The 15,380-nt window shown below is 48.0% G+C and overlaps 1 protein-coding gene across 1 annotated transcript in view; it reads left to right on the top strand.

The window, feature by feature from the left end:
* The first annotated feature begins 6 nt into the window (after nt 1-6).
* The window catches only part of TGFBI (transforming growth factor beta induced), a 32,343-nt gene continuing 16,969 nt past the window's right edge, over nt 7-15,380 (top strand). Inside the window, exons 1-3 of the mRNA XM_012808076.2 lie at nt 7-64; nt 4,756-4,854; nt 14,892-14,956. The gene's annotated coding sequence lies outside the window, so the exon portion shown is untranslated. The remainder of the gene's footprint in view (nt 65-4,755; nt 4,855-14,891; nt 14,957-15,380) is intronic.

Below are 15,380 nucleotides of genomic sequence, written 5' to 3'. Positions count from 1 at the left end.
GCCCCGCCAAGTCGCCCTACCAGCTGGTGCTGCAGCACAGCCGGCTCCGGGGCCGCCAGCACGGGTAAGCCGAGCCGCCCCGCCGGGGACGGGAGAGGGACGGGTCGCCGGGCCCCGAGCGCTCGCCTCGAGGGGCTTCGGAGCGGGCTGGGGGGCTCGCGGGACAAAGCCAGAAGGAAAAGCAGCAGCGGGGGGGGCTCGCGGGACAAAGCCAGAAGGAAAAGCAGCAGCGTGGGGCGCTCGGGACCACCGCTGCACGTGGCAGAGGGAGGGAAGGGGGAGGTGGGCACCCTGGCGGGAAAGCCAGCAGCTGGGGACGTTTTGGAGAAGAAGAAGGTGGGGTACTGACCAGCGACCCCGACTCAGCCTTGGAGGTGGGACTGACCCGCACTTTCAGCCTCTCCTCCCAGCCCGCAGGAGGAAGGGGGAGTTGGCAGCGCTCTGCCCAGAATCACCATGGGAAGGAGCCCTGGGCGAAGTGGAAGCCCACCTAGCATTTGACATATTCCAGCCCCGCCAAGTCCCTGGCAGCGACTCCACACAGCTGCCTGGGGCCACACAAGGTGGCAGTGTCCAAGGTGCCTCAGGTTGCTGTGCCCCTGGCTGTGTCCTACACCGCACTACCTGGGCATGGCAAGGGCAGGGAGACGTCCGTTCCCCTGCCCGTGCAAAGCAGGAGAATTCATCGAGCTTCATGCACGTTGCACTGCTGAGGAAACTGAGTCCTGAGAGGTCACACCACTTTCCCCTTGTCCTACACAGGGGCCAGGATTGGAGTCTTTCTTAAACTAATAGCTGGGTTTGTGAATGTGGGACGTTATCATTGCAAGCATTCCTCTGAGATGCTGATTTCAGGAGATAACCCAGGCAGAAGGTCTGACCCGGTAAAGCCCCCAGCAGGATCCAGGCAGAGGTGGACGCTATTTCTACACCCCAAACCAGGCCTGGCCTGCTTCATACATAAACTGGCATGGCCAGGCTCTGCTGCAACTTCCAGCCTACCTGGTTGTGCCACCTCCCTTGCCACGATAGGTAAAAGTATATGTGAGTAAAGTCATGTAACGGCTCCTTAGAGGATGGCCAAATGCCATCGGGGTCTGGCGTTCACACCCCAGGAAGTGCCTACACCTCCAAGGGAATGGACAGATCTGTACTCAGATCAGAACTCATGGTTGGGGATGACAGAGTGACTTCACAGGCCCTGACAAAGCCTTGGCTCTCCACACCCAGGAGTACTCAGGGTGTGGGTACAGGCTGCCTGTTTCAGGGAGTCTATACCTTTGTTTCCTCGGCCAGTGGTTTCATGGTGTAACTTGGCCTTTCAGGTGTTTAGAGCTTCAGGGAGGGGGGCTGCTGCTCGATACCCTGCAGAGTGAGATCAGGCCAGGCCAGGCCGCAACTTCAACACCTGGAACAAGGAGAGCACCTGCAGATCCTGGGGTCCTTAGGGAAGTGGGACACTCACCTCTGGCTTAGGCCATGTGCATCAGAGGGTGAGAGGCAGGTGGGAAAGACAAGGGGAATATAAGGCCTCAAAGTCAAAATGTCAGCACCCGGTATTTTTACTGTCTCTGCCCGCCTCACCTTGGTCCCTCTGCCATGTTGTTTGAGAGGTGCCACGATCTGCCTGGGAGGTTTCTGCTTCTTCTGTTTCCTACCCAGTAGTCAGGAGAAGATCCCTACAGCATGGCCTGCAGCATGATCACTACCTGTAAGGGCATCTATGGGTACAGCGAGTTAAGGATCTCCCAAGGTGTCCAGGACTTTCCACCAAGAACCATTCTTTTTTTTTTTTGAGACAGAGTCTCACTATGTTGCCCTCAGTAGAGTGCTTTTGCGTCACAGCTCACAGAAACCTCACTCTTGGGCTCAAGTGATCCTCTTGGCTCAGCCTCCCAAGTAGCTGGGACCACAGGCACCTGCCACAATACCCCGCTATTTTTTTTGTTGTTGTCATTGTTTAGCAGGCCCAGGCCAGGTTCGAACTCACCAACCCTGGTCCATGTAGCTGGTGCCCTAACCACTGAGCTATAGGTGCTGAGCTGCCAAGAACCATTCTTAGTAGCAAACTTGCTTCCCTTCAGAGCCCAGAGATTCACTGACCAGCTGGAAAATAGAGCTTTTTAAAAAATCCAGATGCTCCTGATTGTGAGTTTCAGATATTAGATCAACTTCCTCACTGTAACCCTGCAGGCTAATCCTCTTGATTAGCGTCTCACAGTGCAGTTGGAAAGGCTTATGGTACTTTGTGGTGGGCAAATGATCAGAAAAGTTACAGGAGTACCCCTCTCCCAATAAAATCTGGATGCACGGGCACGTGAACCATGACAAAATGGTTGCAGGCACAGTGGCGCTTACTCTAAACTACTTGTCCCTGAAACAAGTAGGGCTGCCACAGGGCTGACTGGCCTTGCACACATGGGTGTGGCCCCCTGTGCAAATGGATAACCTTGTTCAAGCTCTAACCCTGCATTCAAAGTGAGAACTGGAGAATAGGGAAGGAAAACTTCTTTGCTGTTTTAAGGAAATACAGTGTGCTCCAAGATGTGTCAGAAAAAATACTAATTGTGTCTTGTTTGTGCACAGCCCTTTATCACCTATCACCACTGTTGGCTTTCATCTTCACCCCAATACAATGAAATCTATTGTTCATGTTCCCATTTTACAGATGGCCAAACATCAGCTTGGAGAGATAGAGTGATTTATTCAAACACAGAAGGCTGGTGGGAGACAGTTATTATGACATAGTCTGTTGATTGTGTTGCTGTGGGGAAAGAAAGGGGAAAAATAATACTGAACAAGAATTAAAAACACAATCACACTTCCAAATATCAACATCCAAATACTGCATTGAATCTTCTAAAGCACTTGATTTTAAATCCAAGTTGAGCAATACCACTGTTACACTTGAGGCAAAATGTCCAGAAATGGCTTGCTACTTTCAATTAAGCTTCAGTGTAAATTTCCTATGTATACAGCCACCTACAGCCTCCTGATGTGAGAGGGAGAGGGTCACAGCTGCCCCCAGCTTCTGCTCCTGTTACAAGGGCAGCAGCAGTGGAAACACTATAGAGGAATGTGGGAGCCACATTCACAAGAGACTCACTGAAGATTCGCCAAACGCCTACGGAAAGTTGCAGGGAATTCATCGACAGTAATTGTTTCCTGCTTGGTCAGATAGAACTACTGCTGGGATTATACAACAATAAATAAGACCTAGGGCTGGAGGATGGCCAACAGGGACTCTTTGGGGTTATTTGGGGACTGTCTAACCAGTGAGATAACAAACAGAGAACCAGGTGGTTGGAAATCTGGAGGCTGAAACATTTGGTCAGACCCAGCTAGGACTAAGAAGGCAGGGACCCTCCCTCTGCTGGCCTGTAGTTTCTCCAGAATTCACTTCTGTCACCCGGTGTTATTGCATCGATTCACTAATGTCCACTGTGCCTCCTTGACCTATTCCTCTTTGTCTATTGAACAAAAAAACTGGACAAGAGGTGACACACATGTGGTAGAAGAGACAGAGCAGATAAGGAAAGGGTCAGAATGAACTCCCACCCCCTGACTCCATGTAGCTCTCACTGTAATATCAGTGTCTTCCTGAAAGAAACCCTGCACATCAAATGATGTCTGCAGATCACATTTGTAAAGTGACAGAGGAATTGGTATTAAAGAAAGACTTCACCCTTTGAATGCTACCTGAAGTTCTCTGAACCCTCTGTTGTCTTTGCTTTCCTCTGACTGGGATTCATTCAGATGAACCACCTGTCTCCTGTTCAGGAAGACTGACTGATCCCTTTGCAATTGTCACCACACAGCCACCGCAGCCTCCTTTCTCCAGGGACTCCCTGTAAAGGTCCTGCTGTCCCCTGCTCTGAACATGGTTCCAGTCGGGAATTGGCATGCTGGAATAAACCACACAGAAACAAAATCTGGTGGTTCTGGAAAAGGCTTCTCAGTAGAACCCTAGGAAATTTGCCCTCTGCTTTTGCACAGTGTCCCTGTGATTCTTTTCATCTGGGTGGTTTGGGGAGCAGGGTTTTCAATGAGCTCATTCAAAGCTGCTTCTATACCCAACTGGTTGGTAGGATGTGAAAGACAGAATGAGGATGAACACTGCTCCCAAAGTTCTTTTGAGTGTAGCTAAAAGAAGAAACAGTCACCCCACATATGGATCAGTTATAGGATTCTGTTTGGTGGCCAGCATCAAATAAGGACCATATCCTAGGTCACAGGATGAAAGGAAGCACCCAACCTGGGACACTGGAAGAAGGCTGTCTGGGGCAAGTAGGACTTGAGCTGGAGTCTCAGTGAAGAACAAGTGGGAGTTACATGGAGGAGCAGCCCCACTGTGACCTCTGGTTACAGGATACAGACTCATGATAGGTTGCCATGGGGAGCCAGGCGGCTGGTCTAGAGTATGTGTGTATGTGGAGCTGCCTGGAAATGCTTTTATTTACACTTCTCAATTGCCCATGTCAAAGCGGTACCTACATGACGTTGTATCAATGTGTAAGAAAGACTTTAATGATTTTTAATTCAAGAGGAAGCTTTCTTGAGGACCAATGGAAATCTTAGTAGGTGGGTCCATTGTCTACTCCCCAAGCTAGTTCCAGGTACTCAGACTGAGATGGCTGTCCTCTCTTCCATTTCTAGAAAGTTCTAATGGCCCAGGAAGGCCGACTTGATGGGAAGGATATCAAGGTGAGGTGGATGTGCTAGCCACCTTGCTAACTCTGTTGCTTTTGTTTTCAGCCCCAACGTGTGTGCTGTGCAGAAGCTCATTGGCACTAACAAGAAGTACTTCACCAACTGCAAACAGTGGTACCAAAGGAAAATCTGTGGCAAGTCAACGTGAGTATCTGTGACCACCCGAGACCACCACCCGCCAAGGAGGCCCCGCCACATGCATGGTGGCTGCAGGTGCCCCTGGCCTGGGCCAGCCTTCTAAACGGTCAGGCTGCCTAAAGAGCCATGAAGGTGCATGTGCAAACACATCAGGGAACTGTATGCTGGGGAGTGGCTTCTTTAGGAAACTGGGCCAATTTTGTTTTGCATTTTTCAGGCTGCTGACAAAACTTGGGTATGTTTTTAGTTGGTTGGGGAGTGCAAGAGTCGTGAAACGTGGTGGGGAAGGTGCATCTCAGTTCTCACAAAATGATACAAATGTTCAGTGGAGAAGCTACCAACACATGACTCTGGAAAAGAAGGCCCATTGGTGAAGTTATCCTAAAGAGTCCCTGCTCTGCGGCCCTAAGGCAAACACCTCTAGAAGATTTAGAGTGTCTAGACATATGCACACTAGGAGAAAGCATAGCAAATTAAGAACTCTGACTCAAACCTTGGCTCTACCACTTACCTGGGCAGGGTACTTCACCTTTAGAACCCTCCATTGCCCTACTATAGAGTGGGAATACCAAAAGGACCTACTTTATGGGGTTGTGATGAGGAATATGGTGTCTGGCACTTAGTCAGTGCTCAATAAATGCTAGCTGCTATTATTGTCACCCCCAGATTTGCAAACCTAAACCACATAAACACAAACAAAAGTAGCAATGGGGTATGGACCAGTGTGGTTACAAAAGGACTTGTTGGTGCCTCTGTTAGCAAGGAGGGAGGCAGCTTTTACTCCAAGTGCCTTGCTGCCTGATAGAAACAGGGTAGCATGCATGTTCTAACAGATTCTGGGGAAACTTAATCTCTTTTAGCACCAAACATCAGTAGATCTCAAAGCTGACTTTCTCCTACAGGAGAAAGGCACAGAGGCCAGGGACCAGGAAAGGGAGGAAATGTGCGGGTGGGGTGTGGTTTCTGAACACACAAGTGAGGTTTGGAGCAGCTCAGGCAAAGCCCAGTGCTCAGGCCTTACAAAGCTGGAGGGAGATGATAGTCACATTCAAGTTCACCTAGGCCACATTCAAAAAGATAGGAAGATATGCTATGGGCCATGGGAACTCTCCTGAGCCACTTATGAGGGCCTGACCTTCCTTTCTTCTGCATAATAGGAGGATTAAGACAGTCTAAGCCACTATCTTGAATACTTTCCAATGTCAGGGATTTTTAAGTTTATTGCTTGTGACATTGTTTTTGAGCAGACATCTCTTCCAATTTAATAATCAACTGAAAGAAAGGGAAATGCTCTTTCCTTAAAAACTACATGGAAGTAAATCTCCCAATGTGTGACCCTGATTATGTTATGCAGTTATCAATCCTAGGATGCATTGAGGAAAATTAGGAATTGGGGCACAACTGGAGAAAGGCCAGCCATCCTTAGGGGCCTGTGCAGGGCAGGTTTATGGCAGCTGGTTCCTAAGCCCCCAAGCTGTAGTTGAATGAGCTGAGACACACTGTCCACGTTCAGTGAACAGATGCTTAGCATTAATACTTGCTGCTGTGAATAAAAAGATTATTCAAATTCCACCCATCCTTCCATTATGTCCAACTTTAAAAAACAGAATACCTTTAGTACTGATTGATTTTTTTCCATGTGCATATATTATCTACTCAAGCAGTTAATTAATTGTTTAATTAAACATAAAGCCAGGTCCCACATAATTGCTTCTTGGAAGGTGACCAAAGCACTGGTGCCAAGCCAAGAGCTCTTCTGCATCTCAGAGCCTTAAGTTTCAAAGACCACCACCTTTCTGTTATTTCAGGTTTCTCTAAAAATGGGAGCCCTGGGTGATGATGAGCTGGCTACAGGGTGGCGCCAGCCAGGCTGTTTCAGGTGTCCCTGTGTTGAAGCATTTGCTCACCTAGTTAACAGTAGCTTGTTCCTATTCCCCGGCAGTTCCCAGGCTGACCCTGTGGTCAGTGATGAGTCGCTTGGCCTACTGGCTCTTGTTACCTGCCTCCTCCGTGTGTGTAACAGCACAGGGTACCAAGCAACAGAGCTGTGTGTTGACACACTAGGCCGGGGCCTCCCCCCGGAGTCAGGCTCAGCTTTGAGAGTGCAGTGACATGGTGATGCAATGCTCTCTTTCTAGTGGGCACACAGGCCAGGCACCGGGAAAGGGAGGAAATGTGCAGGTGGGGTGTGGTTTCTGAACACAAGTGAGGTTTGGAGCAGCTCAGGCAAAGCCCGGTGCCCAGGCCTTAGAAAGCCGGAGGGAGGTGATAGTCACGTTCAACTTCACTTAGGCCACATTCAAAAAGAGGAAATGAGGATAGAAAAACATGAGTTGATATAAAACTTCATGATCCAGGACAAGAGAAGCCCTTCCTGGAACATCACATGCAGTGTCAGGAAGGTGGAACTGAGTTGGAAAAGATTCAGAAACTCAGAGAGGAGAAGAGGAAGAGGCTGAACCCATCTCCATTCTCTCAGAGGGCTGAGTGGGAGTAGCTTGGCAGGGCTCCTGTGGACAGACCCAGGACTGAGACCAGTGAGAAGCCTGCGGTCTGACAACCATGTGGCTAGAGCTAAGTATTAGGGTAGTCAGGTGGGAAGGGGAGAGGGGTCAGGTACTGGCAGCCAAGTGTCATCAAGGGGCCTGAGACCAGATGAAAGCAGGCACATGGAGGTGAGGTCACAGAGTAACAGGTACAGGCCTTGAGACAGGAGCCTGTAGCCACTGACCTGCTGCTATGGGGCCCTGGATTCCACCTCCTACAGGGAGAGCCTGGCCACACTCAACCCTGCTGGCCTCAGGTGGAGCTACAGGAGCTTCAGATGATGGCTTTTCTGCATGTACAGAGAGAGAAGGACATCAGTCCTTGGTGTTATATGTCAAGCCCAACATATGGATTTTATTACAGGAAGTGGTTACCAATCAGCCCCTGTTTAGTGGCTTGAGTGAATTTTATTACTTGGAAATTCACTTCAGCATTTATTTCAGATCCTAAAGCTCAGCAGACTGATACAATGGTTCATCAGACAAAGAGGATTGTGGGAGACTGACGGCCTGTCCCTCTGAGATTTCAGGCCCTGGTTTCAGTAGTAGTCATAAAACTTTTACATGTGGCACCTTGAGCAAGGTGCAGGAAATTGTGGTCAGGAAGCCTGGCTATGTCTCGACAGGCCTCCCTTGTGTGCGCCCCAGGGAAAGGAAGCCTAGTTAACAGCCAAGTCTGAGTTGGCATCACAGGCTGGAATAGGCAGGACAGGAGTGCAGACATCATAAACGTGGCACAGGGAGGGCCAGTGCGGGAGCTAGCAGGTAGGGTGGCAGCTATCCATTCCAAAAGTCTTGACATTTTTTCACAAGCAACACATTTTACAAGTGCAAAAGCCATTCTCTGGAGCCAGATGAGCTGGCAGGACACTCCCATTTCTCTGGTAGCAGGCCTTGCTTTGTCCAGAGGCTAAAATACTAATGCTTCTTCAACACCATGTTAAAGCTTAGAGATTTAACTTTTACCAAAGCCAGCTGTATGGTTGAGCTTTACCATCAGCTGGAAGGGCTATTTCTAGTAGTTGTCATTCTGGGAGGGGCACCCAGAGACTTCTAACACGAAGCTGAAGAAGAGCCATCCTTTTCCTCCTGTTCTCATGTCCCACAACCTTGATCCCAAGTGGGAAAAGAGAAAGATGTTGAGAAGCCACCAGGCTTTCCCCAAACCCACGCCAGCACTTCTTCCCTGTATCATGTTCCCCGTGCAGCCAGCTCGAATCCAGGAGTAAACTTCTCCAAGATAACTGGGATTGAGCATAAACCAACACCAGAGAGTTACCAAACATCTGTTTTGGGCAGTGCTTCCTGGAAGTTCCATCCCATTCTATAAACTAAGAGGCTGCTCAACTGACATGGAGTTTTATTGTCTTGAGTACTTATGTGAACCCATGTGCCATCTAGGGTAAGGCCCTGTGGTTGGTAGAAAAATGACCCTCGAAAGTGGTGCACTTTCTAATCTGCAAACCTGTAAATGTACTCCCTTCCATGGAAAAAGGGTCTTAAGGATCTTAAGAGGGGAGATTATCCTGGGTTATCTGGTGAGTCTGATGTAATCATAAGAGTCTATATAAGAGGGAGCAGCAGGGTCAGACTCAGGGAAGATGTGATGATGAAAGCTGAAGTTTGAATGATGGGATCACAAGCCAAGGAATACGGGTACCACTAAAGGCTGGAAAAGTCAAGGAATAGAGTTTGCCCTACAGCCTTTAGAAGGAATGCAGCCTTTGATTTTTAGACCCATCAGGGTGATTTCTGACTCTAACTTCCAGAATTGTTTAAATTAATAAATGTTTATTGTTTTAAATCAATAAATTTGTGATAATCTGTTACAACAAGCAGCAGGAGACTAACACAGGCCCTGTGTATTGAGTTCTATGGATGTATTATGGGGAATTTATTTGCTACAATGTGATTTGATCACTGGTATGTAAGACATTATTAACCTAGCTTCAGTTTTAAAGTTCAATACTTGGAGTTTTTTGTGGTATTTGTTTTTTTTATTTTGGAAACAGGGTCTTGCTGTATTGCCTGGGATAGAGTACTTATGTGAACTCCCTTGCAGTGCTACAGTCATAGCTCATTGTAACCTCAAACTCCTGAGCTCAAGTGCTTCTCCCACCTTAGCCTCCCAAGTAGCTGAGACTACAGGTGGTTACCACCAGTCAATTTTTTTTTTTTGAGACAGAGTCTTACTATGTCACCCTCAGTAGAGTGCCGTGGCACCACAGCTCACAGCAACCTCAAACTTTTGGGCCTAAGTGATTCTCTTGCCTCAGCCTTCCAGGTAGCTGGGACTACAAGTACCCGCCACAATGCCTGGCTATTTTTTGGGTGTAGTTGTCATTGTTGTTTAGCAGGCCTGGGCCTGCCAGCCCCTGGTGTATGTGGCCAAGGCCCTAACCACTGAGCTACAGGCACCCAGCCTACCAGCCAATTTCTAAAATAATTTTTGTAGAGACAAGGTTTTGCTTTGTTGCTCAGGCCACACCTAGCACTGCTGTCTTTAGGTGGGCTACAGTCGCCCCTCCTTGCCCTGTAGTTTCTCCTGGTCTTAAGCAGTCCTGCCCCTGCCTTCCAAAGTGCTGGAATTAAAGGTGTGAACCACTGTGCTCATCCTGGAGTTTTTCTTAAAAGAAGCTCAACAGCTGATCACTTTGTAAATATCAAGCATCATATGTAAGCTCATTCAGTTTACACAATTACCCTATAAGTTCAATATGATTTATTGATCTTCCCATTATAGATGGGAAGACTGAGGCTCAGAACGCCCATGTGACTTGCTCAGAAACATCCACTACTAGGCAGGGGAGGTCAGCCCACTCTTCGGTGCTTCCCAGGGAGAATCAAGCCCAGCAGCTAATGTCAGTGACTCAGGAGGTACACAAGTGAGCAGGCCTGTAGGCGTCTCTCTACAGCCCTAAACCTGTGGCAGTGGGTCCCAGAGACAAGGCTTCCTCAGGGTCACAGGCTCAGAGTCACCAACCCTCCCACAGTTGCTCACCTTCTGCTGCAAGGGGGCTCCTTAAAACCCCTTATCCATTGAGGGGCATAGGAACTGAGACAGTCAGCATCCAGGAAGCCCCCCAAATGCCCTCACACACTGCACACAGATCACCCTCCCCCCAACTTGTCTGTTTTTTGAAGACAACAGATAACCATTCACCTTTAATGGCATACAGTACATTAAAGCAAGCCCTGATTTTCTACTAGGAGGCTGAAGAATCCGTTCAGCTAAGTTTCCAAGGGCAGGAGTGTAGAAAACGAACCACTCCAGGCAGGCAGTCCATGGGGCAAATCAGATGTCTAGACGCGACAGGCCTGTTTGCTCTGGGATTCCTCTTGGAAACCATGACATCCTGAATGGTTTGCCCTGGGTTACAGGAGACTGGCTTGCAGGCTTCATGCCCTGATCCGCCGACTTCTCTACCCTCATTAATCCCCAGGCACTGACAGCCAGAACAGCTGGCTAAACCCATGAAGCACTCTGGGGAGAGAGTGATTGTTTTAACTTATATTAACGTCTTGGGAAATTATTTTAAGGAGATAAATATCAGTACTCCTCTCTATCTATTCATGAGTGAAAATGTTAGCAGGAAATACAGGTCAGCTTCTTGAACATCCCTATACACAGACTTTGGGTTGACAGCATCTTTCTGCCCACCCCTCCTTTCAATCTGCTAAATCAGGCACCTTTTCTCACTTTCTTCTTCAAATTGTTCGTTTGACTTGAGAAACAATAAATAAATAAATAAATAAATAAATTAATAGCTCCTTGCCCTAGAAGATCTACTTTTTCTAACCTGAGGTTTTTCTTTACTATATTATGTCTGGTTGAGGAGAAACTAGGATCCTTTAATCAGAACAGCTCTGGCTGATGAGATTAGATTCAGGGACTAACAGATTGGTCTTTTCTGTGCAGGGAAGCCCAGGACCTGAGGGGTGAGGAGGGGGCAGCTGGGAGACCCTACTGTTCTGTCCTGCCCTGCATGCATCCTAGAGAGATGGTAGCAGATTCACAGTTCTGATTGTCCCCCAGCCCATCTCCCCAGAGTCCATGTTCTCCTGCAACAAAGCCCAAGTAGGGTGGCACATTGGGCTGAGCCTCAGGGGGGCAGGGTCTGGGGCCAGGAAGCCACAGTGGAGACTGTCAGCCCAGCAAGGTTTGGTCAAGATTGTCTCAACGGGCTGCTGTGTCAGCCTGCCATTCCTCTGCATCTCTGGGGCCATGCAGACCAGTTCTGACAAGGGCTGGTATTTTTGTGGCAGTGATGAGCAGACGTACTGCCAGCTGCAGCACCTTCTCAATCCGTAGGCTGCTGTGCTCAGGCTGAGAGGCCTGGCTGACTCTGGCACTCCTAGAGAGTGGAGGAGGTGTCAGACGGTGGGCAGCAGGAAAGCGGACCAGCGAGGGGGTTCACCAGGACAGGAGGATTAGGACAGAGCTTCCCGGCAGAGAGCCACACTCTGTTAACCAGGAAAAAACCTTTGACAGGGGAGGCTGTGGCCTCAGGGACTAAGCCTCAGTCATGCAGTGTGTTATATGAGGCAACAATTTGTGAAAGCAGAGCATGGTCCAGCCACTGTGGGACACTGGTGCAGAAGGCCCACATGGAGAGGAACAGTGAGCGCTGACAACGGTTAGCCCTGATTACCTTGAAGACCCCACTCCTGTCTTCCAGCTGTCAAACTTTCCAATTCAGCTTCCTATCTTCCAAATATGCGCATTGCCAAGAACATGGAGAAAGGATTGGCCTTGATGAAATACAAGGAGAGTCCTAAGTCTGTCTCTCCCCACCTGGGATCTTAAGAAACCCCTTTGCCCCTCAGAGTCCTTATGGGTTTCTGATTCCATCCTAACTTACCCTGCTCCATGCTGAGACTTTTCTGCTTAGATCTGCCCCCGGCAGCCCCTCAGCCTTCCATGTCTCCTGGTATCATTCTTTACATGCCCCCACCCAGCACACACCCATACACCTGGCCTCCAGGCAAGAAGGTTCACATTTGGGGAGTTGGTTTTCTCTTGTCTTCCGTGAAATCCTGTGAGGCCCCTTGAGCTCTTCAGCTCTTTTGAGGTTTTCAGAGGGTGGAACTCAGAAGCCAAAATTGTAGAAGAAAACTCTTCAGCCAGCTCAGCGGGAGTCTTGGCTGCAGCACCCATGTGCATGGGGGGACAAAGATGAGGACTACTGAGGATAGGACTGTTCCTCCAACTGTGATTTTCCATCTCCGTGGAATTTCACACACGCACTTTCAGAATAAAAGTAAGTTTAGGGAATTTGACCTAATCTCAGCCATAGAACCCTGGTATTTATCAGAGAAAGCCTGGGATCCCATGTATGGGTGTTCTCTGGTGTGGGTTAAAGGCTTGGAGCTCTCCCTTGATTTAGCTAGAAGAAATTGGCACTATCCTTCTTTGGAAGAGTGCATTTTTGTCCCTAGAAATAAGTCTTTTGATTAAAATTGGGGGTATGACAGTGGAAGGAACCTTAGAAATCATCTGGTTTAACTTCACCCCATGTTATAGATCAAGAAACTGAGACCAGAGAGAGAAATGGACTTTCAAGGTCAACCCTGCTAGTTACTGATGGATCACAAGGCAAGTTCCTCTTACACCAGAAGTGTGTCAATAAAATCTTACCTTGGTTGCAGGGGATGAATTTAGTTTCTGAAGATAAAATTGCAGGTCGGTAAACGTCAGTCCTGAGACCACAGCCTGTTTAGCCCTTATAAATAGGGGTGGCAGGTTAGAAAGGGATAGGCGGAGAGAAGTACTAGAGAAAAGGGCAGAAGAAGGTGGGAAGATGGAGAGAGCAGGGTGAAGAAGAAAATGTATAGCTTTCTCCTCCATCATTTCCTGGGGCCCAATTCTAGCAAAGTGACACCTGCAGTTTCCTGGCTGCCTGAATCCTCGCTCATCCGTCTTTGAAACAACCCCCTGGATAACAATGAACTAGGCTTCATCTTACTTGACTGACTAAGTCTTCCCTGAGACAACTCCAATTAAATTAACACAGGCAGGACGTCCCAGGCATACTGAGAGTACCTCCCAGAGCCCAGAGCCCCAAAGCCTCAAAGCCCATAATTCTTCCCAGTCTGCCTGCCTCCCTTCTGGTAACGTCATTAAACCTCCTGTGAGAGCCTGCAGTGAGCAGTTCTGTGGTAAAACCCGCTGCAATTAAAGTCTGCATTCTCTCCTGTCCCAAAGGGCATATCTATACATGAGAAAGGGAGGGGAAGGATGTGGCCGTTTGTATTTGGTTCCAGCCTGCCACAGAAAGGCTGTTCTTACTGTGCCAGGGCCGGGTGGCCTTTGATAGAACTTGGGGATTGGATTGTAAGCAAGACTTTTTTTAAGTGTAGGCTTTCAGAGAATCTCTTTCCTCGCCATGGGATTTGAAATGCCCAGTCTTTGGGGGGCTTCCCAGAGTGTTGGGTTAGCTGAAGCTGTATATTTCTGATCTCCAGACAATGGTCAATGTGCTATGATGGACTGGTCTGAGTTAAGAGCAGATAAAGTTTTCAGTTTTCCAGAACAAATGATTTCAAAGGCTAAAACTATACACTGTCAGTCTAAGGTTCATCCACATGCAAAGAATCTTGCGAACTGTCAATGTTGGCTGCCTCCAAACGTTTTCAATTTGAAACCAGAAAAATATTTTTATTGATTCATTTTTTTCAATTTAAAGAAATAAAATCCAAGCATATTCAGCAGAGGAGTTTTGTTTTTCTTTTCATTTTAATGTTTAAAGTTTGATTATGAGGACTGAGAAAAACTTAATGATCGCATACATGCTTCGCTTTTTGGTTATTTAATCAGAGAGCTGGAAGGTCACGAAAGACTTAATCCAAGGATGGCTGCAGGATAGTGCAGTCAGTTAGTGGCAAACACAGAGCCAGGACTGGTGCAGGGACCCTGCGCCCCTTCAGGAATGCTAACCACTGGCTTTCCCCATCTGTAACATTGGAGATCAATTTTCAGTGAGTTATGGTTGTCATCACACCATTGAATATGCTGCAGGGGTCCTTTGTTTTCTAGTTGGTTTGCCATGGATGATGGTAACCCTCAGGAACACTCTACAAAGCTGAGGAGGGGTGAGAAGCTCCTTGCCAGTGGAAGCTGCAGGTATAACTTAACAAATGATCAAAGACAGTGATTTTCAACCTGTGTGCCACAGCATACTAGTGTGCCATGAGTGGATGTTAGGTATGCTTCAACATTTTTAAAGATCATTAATTAAATTATTTTCAAAAGAGGCTCAAAGCACAGTAAGTATATTCTTTTTTTATTTTTTTTAATCAACATGATTTAAGTGTGCCATGGAAGTTTAGAGGTTCCAGTGTGCCATGAGATAAAAACTGAACAACGCTATCCTAAGAGGACAATGTTTCATCTGCTCTCCCTGTCTCAGCTGTACTGGTGTTTCTTCCTGGAGAGACCCCGAGACAGGGGCAGAGTAGAGCCCTGTCTAATGCACATGCTCACTTATCTCCTTGCAGAGTTATCAGCTATGAGTGCTGTCCTGGATATGAAAAGGTCCCTGGAGAGAAAGGCTGTCCAGCAGGTAAATGAACCAGGCCTTGACTGCACTGCGGATGTGGGGGAGAGGTGGGAGGGAGGGGCACCCGTGGGAGAGGCTGCTGAGTGTGAACAGGTATCCGCAGTGTGAAGTTAGGTTCCGTTCTTCTGGTGTGCTCACTGTGGACTCTATCAGCTGTTTTTCTAGTTAAGAATGTGAGACTGAGACATAAAAGGGAGCAGAGTGATTCTCTTGGTGCCAAGGTCTCAGGGAGGGTGTGGTTGGCCTGGGTAGGACTGTGGCAATGCTGACTCTAGTGGAAGGACAGGCAGGGGAAATGAGATGGCAAGAGGAGATTGACCTTGGAAGAGCAACTCGACCTCTGAATCCTGGTTTCAGACCTTTCAAAATTACATTAAACTCGCTATCTGAGAAAGCCCTTCTAGGCTTCAGGCTTTTTTTTTTTTTT

The sequence above is a fragment of the Otolemur garnettii genome, unplaced genomic scaffold, assembly GCF_000181295.1.
Source record: "Otolemur garnettii isolate 467f Iridium unplaced genomic scaffold, OtoGar3 scaffold00003, whole genome shotgun sequence".
Classification (NCBI taxonomy): Eukaryota; Metazoa; Chordata; class Mammalia; order Primates; family Galagidae; genus Otolemur; species Otolemur garnettii.
The sequence above is the reverse complement of the archived record's forward strand: the minus strand, read 5'-3'. Positions and strand labels throughout refer to the sequence as shown.